Below are 14,661 nucleotides of genomic sequence, written 5' to 3'. Positions count from 1 at the left end.
CGGTCCCCAGCTCCTCTGGCTGCGCAAGCCGGAATGCAACCATCCCCTCTCGCTCCCCTGACTGCTCCACTCCAGCACTGGACAATGATCCCACTCTTCTGTGGCTCGGCTCCATCATCACTGGCACCCCGGAGCATGAAACCATTTCAGCTAAGCCTGAAGATCCGTGGCTCCTCATGGGTGCGAAGCCCAAACCAATTGCCATTTCTACTCCGTGCCAAGCCCCAGTGGATGCACAGTCACTCGCCGGCGGGGGTGGTTTGACTCCACGCCAACCGGAGCACTGGACCGTAGCCTGTAAGGACAGACATGGTGCAAAGCGCCTGCCTCCTCCACCTTCACATTGGGACCTCCCGCTGACCAACAGGTTTGACATCCTGGATACGCAGGACTTTCCTCCACTGGAGGGACGCTCCCTTTTTCCAGCGGTCAAGTCTTCCACCTCCTCTCGCCGCAAGTTACTGAAAGAGGCTGTGATCAGGAGAAGCTCTGGAGGTCTCATTCGTCCTGAGACGGCAGATAAGTCTTCTGCCAAGGAGGACGCCGTCCCCTCGCCGCAGCAGTCCCCGGCCACAGCTATCCCAGGGACGGCTGATGGAACTCGGGGTCTCCACGATCATTGACTCTGCCTCCTCTCCTCCCCCCAACTATGCTGATCGTTGGAGATTCCATAGTGAGGAATATCTGCTTCGCTAATGCGGTCACACGCTGTTTTCCTGGAGCTACGACCCCCCACATCCTCGAAAAGCTCCCCGGCCTTCTGGCTGCACTCCCGACGACTATCACAAAAATCACAGTCCATGTCGGCAGCAATGACACCGCCCGTCAGCAATCGAAGCTGATGAAAGCAGACTTCATCCGCCTCTTTGACCTGCTCAACAGCACCGGAAAGCATGCTTTCATTTCGGGTCCAATTCCTACACTGGGTCGGGGAATTGGCCGTTTTAGCAGGATCCTCAGCCTTCATACCTAGCTCCAGTCTGTGTGCAGCACCCATGACGTTGGTTTTATTCACAACTTTAACTTATTCTGGGATCGTACTTCCTTGTTTGCACAAGATGGTCTCCACCCAAACAATTCAGGTAGTCGCATGCTGGCGGCTAACCTGCAGCACGCTGTGCTGTCCTCCTCATGTAGTTGACTATTTGCATCACCTGTTTCCCCTTGCTCTTCTTCTTCCTCTTCTCTGCCCACCAAAAACTGCCATGCACCCTCTGCTGTCACTACCTCCCCCTTGTGGACTGATCATAGTGCTGCTATCTGGAGACCGGATCTCTCTAGTGCCACTTTTAACATTTCTGTGGTAATTTCTGATAGGTCCTTAATACGAAACAGACACAGCCAACACAGCAATAATAATAATAACTTAATAAAGATCCGGGCCTGAACCCTACCTCCAGTCTCCAGTCTCCGGTCGAGGTGGGGGCCTTGTTACTGTCTATAGGAAGCATTTTAAGTGTGACCTCATAGCTTGCAATGATTTTTCCTCCTTTGAAGTGCTCATGTTTAAACTTGGTGGCCCACTCCCCGTCATATTTGCTATTATTTATCGCCCCCCTAAACCAGCTGGCTCCTTCTTGTTGGAACTCCCTGAGTTTTTATCCAGTCTTGTGTTAAATTATGATAGAATTCTTCTTTGTGGTGATTTTAATATTCATGTTGATAACTCCTCTAATGCCCTTGCTGCTGATTTTTTAAATATCACTAACTCTTTTAACTTTCAACATTTGTCTGGCCAAACTCATTCCCGTGGCCACACCTTAGACCTAGTCTTTACTTTGGGCCTGAAAACCCCATCTGTGGAAACCAGGGACATGTTTGTATCTAACCACCTATGCATTGTTTTTAACTGTGAATTAGAGGCTGCTAGTACTGTCTTATTCCGCTCTAAGTACACACGCGTCCTTAATGAGCATAGTGCCTTAAAATTCTGTACACTGTTCAATTCTCCTGGCAGTGTGTTTCCCGATTCCTCCAACACCAACGATTTGGTTGATTATTTTAACTACCTGTGTTCTTCAACCTTAGATCTCAAAGACTAGAAAACAGCCATGGTTAAATGACAGTATTCAAAGCTGTAAAAAGAAATGCAGAAGAGCAGAACGCAGATGGAAGAAATCAGGTCTCCAGGTCCACTTTGTGGCCATGAAAGAGTTATTACACCTTTATAGTAAGATGGTGTAGGATGCAAGAACATGTCATTTCTCTGCACTTATTTCTGCCCATCAGCACAACCCCAGATTCCTATTTAAGACTGTGGATCAGTTAGTTAACCCTGCCTCTCCTTGTGCCCCTGCTGAGTGTGATGCTGATTGTGAAAATGTCTTTTGCACTTTGCTGGAAAGGTGGAGTTAATAAGATCTGATATCACCCCCAACCCTGCCTTTTTCGATGTGGATCACCCGCTCAGGGATTCTTTGAGCAATTTTTCTGCTGTTACTCTGCCTGAACTCGCAGACATCATGTCTCTTATGAGAGTGTCCTCCAGCCCTCTGGACAAAATCTCAACTAGGTTTTTCTTGGAAGTTATGGATTGTATTGCGCCCCTTTTACAAATTATTTTTAACAGCTCGCGGCGTCCCTGATTTCTTTAAAACAGCTTGTGTCCAGCCAGTCCTAAAAAAACCTGGGCTTGATCCCACCCTCCTGGATAACTATCGCCTAATCTCCAAATTGCCGTTTATTTCAAAGATTCTCGAAAAACTTGTATCTAAGCAGCTTCTTGCTGCTGTGGAAAACAATAATAACTTTGAAAAGTTCCAATCTGGCTTTCGTCAACACCACAGCACTGAGACAGCCCTTCTCAAAGTCACTAATGATCTTTTAATGAATGCAGACGCAGGCATGTGTTTAATTCTTGTGCTGTTGGACTTAAGTGCTGCTTTTGATACAATTGATCATGGCATTCTTTTAGATAGACTGAGACACTGGGTGGGCATATCTGGCACTGCACTAGACTGGTTCTCATCTTATCTGTCCAATAGGAAATTCTGTGTCAGCATTAATAACTTCAAAACAAGACGGTGTAGTCCCTCATTCGTCCAGGAGTGTTTTATCGTAGAAAAGGTTTCATTCGAAGTCAACTGGACACTGTTTTCAGAATCAAGACATTTCGGCTCCCATCCGGAAGTCATTCTCAATTGTGAAAAAATTGGATGGGAACTGGAAATTTAAGCTACTCTGTGTTACATAAGCCCTGCCCTCAACACAGAGCCCAAGAAGAGCCCACCGGCTCAGAGGGTAAGAAGAAAGAGGAAAGGCATGTCCAGAATGCACTCTCAGCCTGTGGTTATCCTACTTGGGCTATCAACAAAGTTAAAAGAGCCAAAAAACAGGACAAAAGTGTAACAGAACCAAGAAGGAACGGTGTCTCCATTCCTTATGTATCTGGACTGTCTGAAAAACTACAAAGGATCTTTAGACAGCATGATGTTTTGATGATGATTTTCTTTAAACCAGGCAACACTTTAAGACAGAAACTCGTTCACCCTAAGGACAAGATGCCCACACAGAAACAGAGCAATGTTGTCTACTCCATTCAGTGCAGTGAGGAAAACTGCAAAGAACGGTACATAGGCGAGAACAAACAGCCACTTCACAAAAGACTATCAGCACAGACGACATGCTAACTCAGGATTACAGAGCGCCGTGCATTTGCATCTAAAAGCTACAAACCACACATTTGAAGACAGCGAGGTGAAGATTCTAAGTAGAGAGAAGAGTTGGTTTGAACGGGGCGTCAAGGAAGCCATTTTTGTGAAAAAACAGAACCCCTCTTTGAACAGAAATGGTGGTCTGAGATTTAATCTGCCCAAAGTCTATCAGAGTGTATTATCACCTTGGTCACGCCAATCACATGCTAATCAGGTACTTAACAGTGATGAGGTAGATGCAGCCAGAAAACAATAGGCCTGATTATTGATTACTGGGCCATCTTGGAAACTATTAGGTCAGTTTCAGGTGAAACTAGCTATTAACAGATACTCAGGCAGATTCCTTCCTGAGGGCAGGGCTTATGTAACACAGAGTAGCTTAAATTTCCAGTTCCCGTCCAATTTTTTCACAATTGAGAATGACTTCCGGATGGGAGCCGAAACGTCTTGATTCTGAACGGCACGTGTACTGACAAGAACTAGGAAAAGAAATCATATTTCTCCAATATTAGCTTCTCTGCACTGGCTCCCTGTTAAATCCAGAATAGAATTTAAAATCCTTCTCCTCACCTACAAAGCTCTGAATGGTCTGGCACCATCGTATCTTAAAACAGTGTCCAGATGACCACGACTGAAACCTTTTCTACGATTAATAACTTCATGTCATCCTTTTCCCATATCAAGTACGGTGTGCCTCAAGGTTCAATTCTGGGACCAATATTGTTCTCCTTATACATGCTTCCCTTGGGTGATGTCATCCGCAGACATGGTATTTCTTTTCATTGTTATGCGGATGACACACAGTTGTACCTCCCTGTCAAGCCCACTGACCTTAGTACGCTGAGTTCTCTGCAGAGAACTCAGCGTACTTTTGCCATCAGGGCCCCGAGGCTCTGGAACAACTTGCCCAAAGAAATTAGGTTGTCTGAGTCAGTCTCTTCGTTTAAGTCTTGCTCAAAACACATTTTTATCTGAAAGCATATCCTGATTTTACCTGAACTGGTTGTTTATTTTACTGTTTATTTTATTGCTTTTGTGTATTTTATGTATTTTATTTCTTTATATTTCGTCATTCACTGTGGTATTTTATTTCTCTTGTTGTGAAGCACTTTGTACTTTGTTTTGATATGTGCTCTATAAATAAAGTTTTATTATTATTATAATCAAAGACTTACTGTGAAGATCACAATAATGTCACTTCTGTAGAAATTCACAGTAAACAGTCATGTATTGTCCGATGTTTCTTTGCTCATACTTGTCCAACCCATCCTCAGTGAACTTGATGCGCATGCATCAGCGTTTTGTGTGCCTGCCAGAGGCTTCGTCTTAAACCACCATAAATTTACATTTTAACTAGTTTTAAGCCACGTTTCTATGCTACACTTTTCCTGGCTATTGTTTTACCCATATGTTTTAACATGGTAAAAGTTTTTTGTCATTGGACTTATGGATCTTTTAAGCTTGGCTGTAAATTCGACGTGATTTACCAGACTGCCTCCACTGCTGCTAGCTCAGCTAGGTTTGTTTTTTAGCCCGGCGGCTTTTTAGCCGTTTGCTTTTACCAAGGATTTTAAGCTTGTAGCACATTTATGGACTTAACTGTGTACTTTAAGCTTTGAGTATTTTTACGGACTAAGTGCGAGTGTGATTGCTGAGTTTGGATCTTGTCACCTTACTGTCTGAAAGCTGAAGAAAAGTATCACTTGTCTGGAAGCCGAGCTCAGAGAAAAAGACAAGCTCATCCTGGAGTTCTCCACTGTCGCCTCGGCCCTGGCAAAACAGCTTGCAGTTTGTACATGTTAACGGCGAGTCCTCCGTGCACGCCAAAGTTAGTCACGGAGTTCCACAAGGTTCTGTGCTTGGACCAATTCTATTCACCTTATATATGCTTCCTCTAGGCAATATTATTAGGAAACACTCCATAAACTTTCATGTATGCAGATGATACCCAATTATATCCATCGATCAAGCCAGATGAAACTAACCAGTTAACTAAACTTCAAGCATGCCGTAAGGGCATAAAAACCTAGATGACCTGCAACTTTGTGATGTTAAACTCAGAAAGTGTACTTGGCCCCAAACACCTCCGAAACACATTATCTAAAGATATAGTTAGTACAAACTTCAAGGACTGCCTTCACCTACATGCATTTGTTACTTCTAGGTTGGACTACTGTAATTCCTTATTATCCAGCTGCCCGCATAAGTCCCTTAAGACTCTCCAATTGATCCAGAATGCTGCGGCACGTGTACTGACAATAACTAGGAAAAGAAATCATATTTCTCCAATATTAGCTTCTCTGCACTGGCTCCCTGTAAAATCCAGAATAGAATTTAAAATCCTTCTCCTCACCTACAAAGCTCTGAATGGTCTGGCACCATCGTATCTTAAAGATCTCATAATATCTTATTATCCGACTAGAACACTGCGCTCCCAGAATACAGGCTTACTTGTGGTTCCTGAAGGCTCCAAAAGTAGAATGGGAGCCAGAGCCTTCAGTTATCAAGCTCTTCTCCTGTGGAATCACATCCCAATGTGGGTTTGGGAGGCAGACACCATCTCCACATTTAAGAGTAGGCTTAAGACTTTCCTCTTTGATAAAGCCTATAGTTAGGGTTGGCTTGGGTGAGTCCTGAACCATCCCTTAGTTATGCTGCTATAGGCCTAGACTGCCGGGAGACTTCCCATGATGCACCTCTTTCCTCTCTCCTTCTCTCCCTCTCCATCTGAATGCAGTTTTATCCCATTATTGCATGTTACTAACTCGACATCTTCTCTCTCCCGTAGTTGTGTGCTTTCTCGTTTCTCTCCTCTCTCCTTCTGTTGCTTTTAGCAGGTATTTCTGCCTCCGGAGCTGCAGAGACTGGATTAGTGGTTGTGGGCCACCTGCTGCCCCCGTGTTCCTGCTCGACAACTGCTACGACAGTTGTTGTTATTGGCTGATATTATTCTTCCTATAGCTGTCATTCCTATTATTTCTAATTTTTTAATATTAACACTACAATTACTATTCTACTATATAAAAAAACTAAATATTCTACGTGGTCTGTGTGCCTCCCTAACCCTGTCCCCTTCCCCTAAACCCCTCCCCTTTCTCTCTCTCTCTCTCAAAATCTAACACGGCAGCAGCGGATGGCCGCCCACCATTGAGTCTGGTTCTCTCCAAGGTTTCTCCCTGTTAAAAGGAAGCTTTTTCTTGCCACTGTCGCCAAATGCTTGCTCATGGTGGGATTTATTGGGTCTCTGTAATTAATATTGTAATGTCTGTAATTAAAGAGTACGGTCTAGACCTGCTCTATAGGAAAAGCGCAATGAGATAACTTCTGTTATGAATTGGCGCTATATATATAAAATTGAATTGAATGAGCATAGTGCCTCAAAATTCTATACACTGTACTTCTCCTGGCAATGTGTTTCCTGACTCCTCCAACACCAACGATTTGGTCAATTCATTTACAGTTTTTTCTGATTGCTTAAGCACATTTTTTGTAACTATTGGCTATTTTTGCAAAACTCTACACACAAATAAGAAAACCTTTCACCCAATTATCAAAACATTGTAGTTCTCTTGCAAAAGCGAACACAGCTAGATTAACTCTTCACACCTTCGTAAAAATGGTGTTTTCGTATCAAACAGTAAACACAAGCCATCATCTACTAAGCACACAATGTGCCAACTACACACTGATGGTATGAATACAAAACACATCTGGCTTTTGCTTTCTCTGTGTACAGATGTCAATTTGAGGTCATACTTTTGTCATAGTGTCATGTAAACATACAAGGATCCAAACTTGAAGTATTGGTGTTTATTCACACTCATCAAAACCAAGACAAAGTCAGAACACAAAATAGTAATTTCACAAAAAAAAGAAAAAAAAAAGACAATCAGCCTACATCATGTCGTCTTTCTGGGTCCGGCCACAAAATTTCGTCCACATCGCATGCGATATCCTCCAGTCCAAGGCACTGGGGAAAATATCTCCTTGAATGCCATATCCAGGCCTGACATGATGCCTGGTCAATATCTCCACATGCCTCCTCCATTGCCTGTAAAAGGGCTACCTGTTGATGAGGATGACAGTCGTACACTTTCCAGCGCCAGGCAGAGAAGAACTCCTCGATGGGATAAGAATGGAGAGTTTGGAGGGAGGTTGAGTGTCATGAAGGATGGGTGGTCTGTAAACTAGTTGCGGACCAAAGCAGCCCTATGGAAACTAACATTGTCCCATATGATGACATATCTGGTATGCTCTGGTCTCTGAACAGTGAGCATGTCATGTAAGGTGTCCAGGAATGCAATAATGTGTGCAGTGTTGTATGGGCCTATGGTTGCATGATGGTGAACAACACCATTTTTGGCTTATAGCTGCACACATGGTTAGCTTACCACCACATTGTCCTGGGACATTGATGATGGCACGGTGTCCAATAATGTTCCTGCCACGTCTCCTGGTTTTACTGAGGTTAAAACCGGCCTCATCTACAAAAAGTAGCTCATGTCCCATGGCATCTGCTTCTAGTTCCATCACTCTCTGGACAAGACAAAACAAATGCAACACATCAGGCCCATGCACAGCACTACAGTATGCACTTCCAAATTCAGAACCAATGACACTATAGCTTACCTGCACATAGTCATATCGCAGTTGCTTTACATGTTCTGTGTTTCTCTCGAAAGGAACTCTGTAAATTTGCTTCATTCTTATTCTGTGGCGCACAAGTACACGACTTAGTGAAGAAATGCTTACACTGTGTATATTTTGAAAGATGGTGTCATTATCAATTATGCGCTGCTGTATTTCGCACAGTCTTATTGCATTATTGGCAATCACCATGTTCACTATATGGGTCTCTTGCTCTGGAGTGAACATTCTTACTCTGCCCCCAACATCTGGACGTCTAGCAATTCTGTAAAGTAACAATTTCAGTATTTTTGCATGTATGGTACTGTTGTGTTTCTCATTAGAGTATGGCAGTGCTACAAAGTACTTACCGATTCTCATTTTGAAATGTCCTAATGATGCTTGCCACAGTGTAGCGGCTCAAATTAGGCTGAACCCGTTGGCCAGCTTCCCTCAGGGTCATCCCATGGTTGATGACATGGTCCACTATTGTAGCTCTGATGTCATTAGTTATTCTATTTCTTATTCTTCTTACCCTTCTTCTTTCCCCTCCTCGTCCTCTTCTTGCTCCTCCTTGTCGTCTTCCTCTAACTTCCTCTAACCCTCTCGCTTCTTCACCTCCACGTCCTCTTCCTCCAACTTCTTCACCTCCACGTCCTCTTCCTCAAGCTTCTTCACCACCACGTCCTCTCCCTCGGCCTCCTCTGATTCTCACTCTTCTCACTCTTACTGCTCCTTCCATTGTACTCCACACAGACAGCTTACCTGTGGCTTATTTATAGTGCTTAGGCTGATTGCAAAGTGAACTAATTATCTAAAACAGTTTTCACATGTGAAAGTGTGCCAGACAGTTGGCAAAATAGTGTTAATGATAGCCATACATGTGTATAATTTTGCTAGGAGTGTGTTGGAAATTTGGTAATTGAGTGTAAGAAGTGAGTTGTGTTTAAAGTTCTGCAAAAAGAGTGTTGTGTAGTGAATTGTGCCTACAGTTTTGCAAAGTGTGTGTTACAAAATTGCAAACTGAGTGCAAAACAGTGTTTGTGCTTTTAGTTTTGCAAACTCAGTGAGTGGTTTTGCTATACGTATTAATAGTTTTAGAAAGTGTGCTACAAGAATCACGATTAGCAATTAAGCATTCAGAAAAAACTGTAACTACCTGTGTTCTTCAACCTTAGATCTCATAGCTCTGCTGAAAAATAGACCAAACTCAAAGACTAGAAAACAGCCATGGTTAAATGACAGTTCTCAAAGCTGTAAAAGGAAATGCAGAAGAGCAGAACACAGATGGAAGAAATCAGGTCTCCTGAAACCAATACTGTTCAGCCACATTGGAGGTTTTCATTGGTTTTTGAGCATGAACTGCCTTTTTATGGTCATGCCACAGCATCTAGGATTCAGGTCAGGTCTTTGACTAGGCCACTCCAAAGTCTTCATTTTGTACTTCTTCAGCCATTCAGAGACCCTACAACAACATCCAAAGAATAGCAGGCCTCACTTCCCTTAGTTAAGGTCAGTGTTCATGACTCCACCATAAGAAAGAGACAAAATTGCAAAAATGGCCTGCATGGCAGAGTTCCAAGACGAAAACCACTGCTGAGCAAAAAGAACATTAAGGCTTGTCTCGTTTTTGCCAGAAAACATCTTGATGATCCCCAAGACTTTTGGGAAAATACTCTGTGGACTGACGAAACAAAAGTTGAACTATTTGGAAGGTGTGTGTCCCATTACATCTGCCGTAAAAGTAACACAGCATTACAGAAAAAGAACATCATACCCAACAGTAAAATATGGTGGTGGTAGTGTGATGGTCTGTGGCTGTTTTTTTGCCCAGTCTCTTTCTTATGGTGGAGTCATGAACACTGACCTTTATCAGTGGCAAGTGAGGCCTGCAGTTCTTTGGATGTTGTTGTGGGGTCTCTGAATGGCTGAAGAAGAACAAAATGACGACTTTGGAGTAGCCTAGTCAAAGTCCTCACCTGAATCCTATTGAGATGCTGTGGCATGACCTTAAAAAGGCAGTTCATGCTCGAACACCCTCCAATGTGGCTGAATTACAACAATTCTGCAAAGGTGAGTGGGCCAAAATTCCTCCACAGCGCTGTAAAAGACTCATTGCAAGTTAACGCTTGATTGCAACTGTTGCTGCTAAGGGTGGCCCAACCAGTTATTAGGTTTAGGGGGCAATCACTATTTCACACAGATCCATGTAGGTATGGATTTTGTTTTCCCTTAATAATAACAACCTTCATTTAAAAACTGCATTTTGTGTTTACTTGTGTTATCTTTGACTAATATTTAAATTTGTTTGATGATCTGAAACATTTAAGTGTGACAAACATGCAAAAAAAATAAGAAATCAAGAATGGGGCAAACACTTTTTCACACCACTGTAATTATTTGTATTTGTGAAATACTCTTTTAGCTGCTTATATTAGTTTCAGTGGCATCACACAGTTATTGATACAAATCGAGCTATCGCTATCATCTGAGAGAGACAAGCTAACGGCTAGCCTGCATGAAAAGTGTTATGCTGGTGCTGCTCAGGTGGTGGCACTTTTGCAACATGGATGTCCTGGCGGGCTCCCTCGACAAGCTCACCCAGAAGAGGGCCGTCCCGTCGGAAGCGGAGATTGCAGAAATACAGACATCGGCCGTCGCTTTCCTCCGGATGGCCCGAGCCATGTGAACAGTGGCAAGATCATGTGTGCCGCTTAGCTGGGGCAGAGGGCCCTCTGGCTCGGCCTCTCCTCTTTCAAGGAGGCCATGATTGACCTGAGTCAAATTCATTGCAGAACCTGGTTGATAGAAGTTCAGAGGCGCACAGGAGGGTTTGTTAGCCTGTCAACAGTAGCAAACAAGGCACCTGTATTATTACTGTTTTGGCGATTACATCAGAGAAGAAGGACCACCTTGCATTTCTCAGTTCTAAAATATAAATGCGTCTCTCTTTATAGATATCACGATTTGTTTTTCGCCACCTGCATTCAGCTTTACGACACGCTCTTTTTTCTATTCTTACCAGTGTTGCATTTCTCCATGGAGATCTTTTCTTACCAGAGTCAGCCTTCATCTTGGTGGGTGTAATGTCATCAAAAACATTTGTAATTTAAAATGTAAGTTATCTACAAGCTCATTGACTAAGACCCAAGAAATATATCAGTCACCACAACCTTAGAAATGTTCAGACCCTTGGAGATGATTAAGTCCAGAGTGTGCCCCTTGTTTTGTGTGGGCTCCGTCACATGCTGAGTCAGTCCATAGTTATCAAGAACACAACACAGTTCTTTAGTCCCTCTATCCTGGAGGTTGTCAACATGAATGTTAAAATCACCAACAATGACTACACAGTCAAAGTCAATACAGATTATAGACAGCAGTTCAGTACTTTGAATTATAATATCTACAGGCCACCTAAATACTTTGCACACTATTTAGGTGGCCTGTAGATATTTAGAAATATAGCTCGAAAAGAGGAATTCAACTGAAGAACCACATTTCAAAAGAAACAAAATTTCCATAAAACATCTTGCATTGGAGGGAATCATTAAACAAAATGGCAACTCCACCTCGTCTCTTATGCACTCTAGCTTTGCTCATAAAACGGAAGTTGGGAGGGGTAGACCCGATAAGAACAGCTGCACTGTTATCTTGGTCAAACCAAGTTTCAGTTAAAAACGTGAAATTAAGATTGTGCTCAGTAATAAAATTTATTAAAAACGTTTTTCCTGCCAAAGACCTATGTTTAATAATGCTAAATTCAGTGTGTTAAAAGCATTATCTGCCAAAATTTTTTGTGAAAGGGTGTGGCTGACGAGGAATGGATACTAAATTTGATCAATTTGCAGAATCAGTTGAGTGCTTCCTGTTTCTCAGCAGATTCTCAATTCTTTTTCTATTACCTATCAAGACAGAATTTGAGGAAGCTACTGGCACATAGGGCCCCGGCTTGTCCTGGGAAGAGTCATGAGTGCCATTAGCCTTGTAGCCTGGACCCAGCAGATATCAGTTAGAGCCTGCTGTGTTTTGTACGCAAGCAAGTGGACATGCTGTACTTTTATCAGGCTGGAGAGACAGAGGATGATTCTGAGGCCGTCGTGGAGGTGGGGAGGGGCTGGGCGCCATAACTGTGACAAATGTATCAATACTGGCTAAGGACTTTCAGCCAGTGGTGGAAGTGGGCGTCGAGGGGGGTTGGGGGAGAGAAAATTGGAGTAGGGCGAGAGAAGGGCGGGGGGTAAGTTTGGTTCCAGCAGTAACCAGCTCTTTCATCTGGTCAGTGAACTCCAAGAGGGGGGAGGAGGGAGAAAGGGTGGCTGGAGATGAGGGTGATCTGCATAGGGTTTGGGGGGTGAAGAAGGTGAATCCTCACCAGTGGTTGTTGGTGAGGGGCGAATAGACTCTTCCTCTCAGCTCTGATGTCCCTTCAAGCAGAGGCTGGGGTAGCTTTCCTTCAAGGTTTCTGCTGCGCTGTGTTATGTCTTCCTTCTGTTTTGATTCGCCTTGTATCTTATCCTTGGCAGAGGGAACAGATGGGTGAAGCAGTAAGTAAAATAGGTTAGAGATGAACAATTTTACTCCTGATTAGGGAGAGTCCATCTGCTTTAAAAATATATCAGCGGTCCCAGAAAAAGGTGTAATTGTCAATAAATTGCACTGAATGGATGGTGCATGCAGTTGAGACCCATGTGTTCAGTTCCAACAATCTGCTGAATCTCTCAATTCCTCTTCTGACTAGTGGTAGAGGGCCACTGATAAACATCTAGCATTCAGAGAGCTGAGTGTGTTCAACAGATCAATTAAGTCCTGTTTAAGCACTTCAAACTGTTGTTTCACAAGATCATTGGTCCCTATGTGCAGTATGATATTTTCCACATTTGGGTGTGCAGCCACAATATGCAGGATTCTTTCTGTCAAGTCAGAGACCATATCCTTGGGAAAGAAGAGTATTTTGGTGTTCTTACTACACATGCTTCTTGCATCTTTTACAGAGAAATCACCCACAATCAGAGTTTGAGGCCCACTGATTAGCTTTACCCTGCTGTGTGAAGATGAGAGGTTATCCAGGTCATCAGACAGAGTTCCAGGGTCCTGCAACAGTGGAGCAAATTTGTTCTGCAGTTGCACACTTGGTTGTTGGGGAGGTTTGTTGCTAACTTTCCTCTTTGCAGCTGCCCACAGCTGTGTCCTACTAAGAACAGGGGCTGAAGAGGTGCTTTGCCTGGATGATAATGCAGGCCAGCCAGTTGCATCACAAATCTCGGGGCGCTGGGCTCTGCCTGTTACTCATCTACCCATTCCCCAGGGAAATGATTTACTCTTAGGCTTTGCACCAAGAGAGTTCCAGGGAGGATTACCACTTTTAGATTTATTACCCAGTACACAGTCCTCCTGTTTCTTGGTAGTCTTGTTGGTGCTACTTAGCCTTGTGTTAGCATGCTCTTGTCCACTGGATGTGCACTCAGGTGACTGCTTGTTCGTCTGCAATGGCGGTCGGACTGTGGGTGCAATCCGCAGGTGTTATGAGGCAGTGGATCGCCTGCCTCCTGAGGGTCTTAGGGCGCACTCCACCAGAGGTATCGCTTCGTCTATGGCATTGTTCAGGGATGTCTCAGTGGAGGACATTTGCCTAGCTGCCTCTTGATCCTCGACCTCGACATTTGTATAGTCATATCTCAGGGATATGACTGTTGGGTCAGTGGCTCATTTGGTGCTTACTGCATCGTCTGGGAGGACCTCTGCTGGTTCAGTCTGAGGTGTGTTTTTGGTTCGGTCTCAGATGTAACTCCCGTTCTATGAGTATGTGTGGAGCCCTCTAACTACAAGCCCAACTGGCCCCAGTTCCTGGTGGCTGTGTTTCCAAAGGGAGACAAGCTGCACAGGCGCAGGGGGTGTAAAAGGGTGCCTACTACCCCCTAATTGGGCGGTGAGTGGAAATATCTTTTTTCAGGGTGCGAGGCAGTGCCTTGGAGGGTAAACCACTAGTGAAGCCCGTTAGAGGGTGAAGCATGTACAAAATACAACTAGAGTTACATCCAGGTAACTATTATTTCTTCACTGCAACAACATTTAGCATTGGGACTGGGACCATATATCAAACTGGGACCAGTTTGTGACTTGTGGGTTCATTATCCTTCATTCTATTTAATTGAAATGATTGTCTTTTTCAGTGTGCATAGAGTTAATGTGTGTGGTTGCGTGGCGCTTAACTTAGTTCACTAGTGGACAGTTGGTTAATGCGCCCTTATTCGGTGGCTTTCCATAAATTTGATGACTCTGACTGAAACTAACAATGCCATAGATTAAACAGATTCAGAGCTCTGTGCCACAGTAATTTTACAAGAGTGGAACAGAGAGGTAGTGCTGGAGGAAGAGTATTTTT

At 43.7% G+C, this 14,661-nt stretch overlaps 1 protein-coding gene across 1 annotated transcript in view; it reads left to right on the top strand.

Moving 5' to 3' along the window:
* Positions 1-14,661, top strand: part of LOC122888591 (small vasohibin binding protein) — a 58,756-nt gene that overhangs the window by 31,255 nt on the left and 12,840 nt on the right. The window lies entirely within an intron of this gene.

The sequence above is a fragment of the Siniperca chuatsi genome, linkage group LG2, assembly GCF_020085105.1.
Source record: "Siniperca chuatsi isolate FFG_IHB_CAS linkage group LG2, ASM2008510v1, whole genome shotgun sequence".
Lineage (NCBI taxonomy): Eukaryota > Metazoa > Chordata > Actinopteri > Centrarchiformes > Sinipercidae > Siniperca > Siniperca chuatsi.
This window is presented reverse-complemented; position numbering and strand designations above follow the sequence as displayed.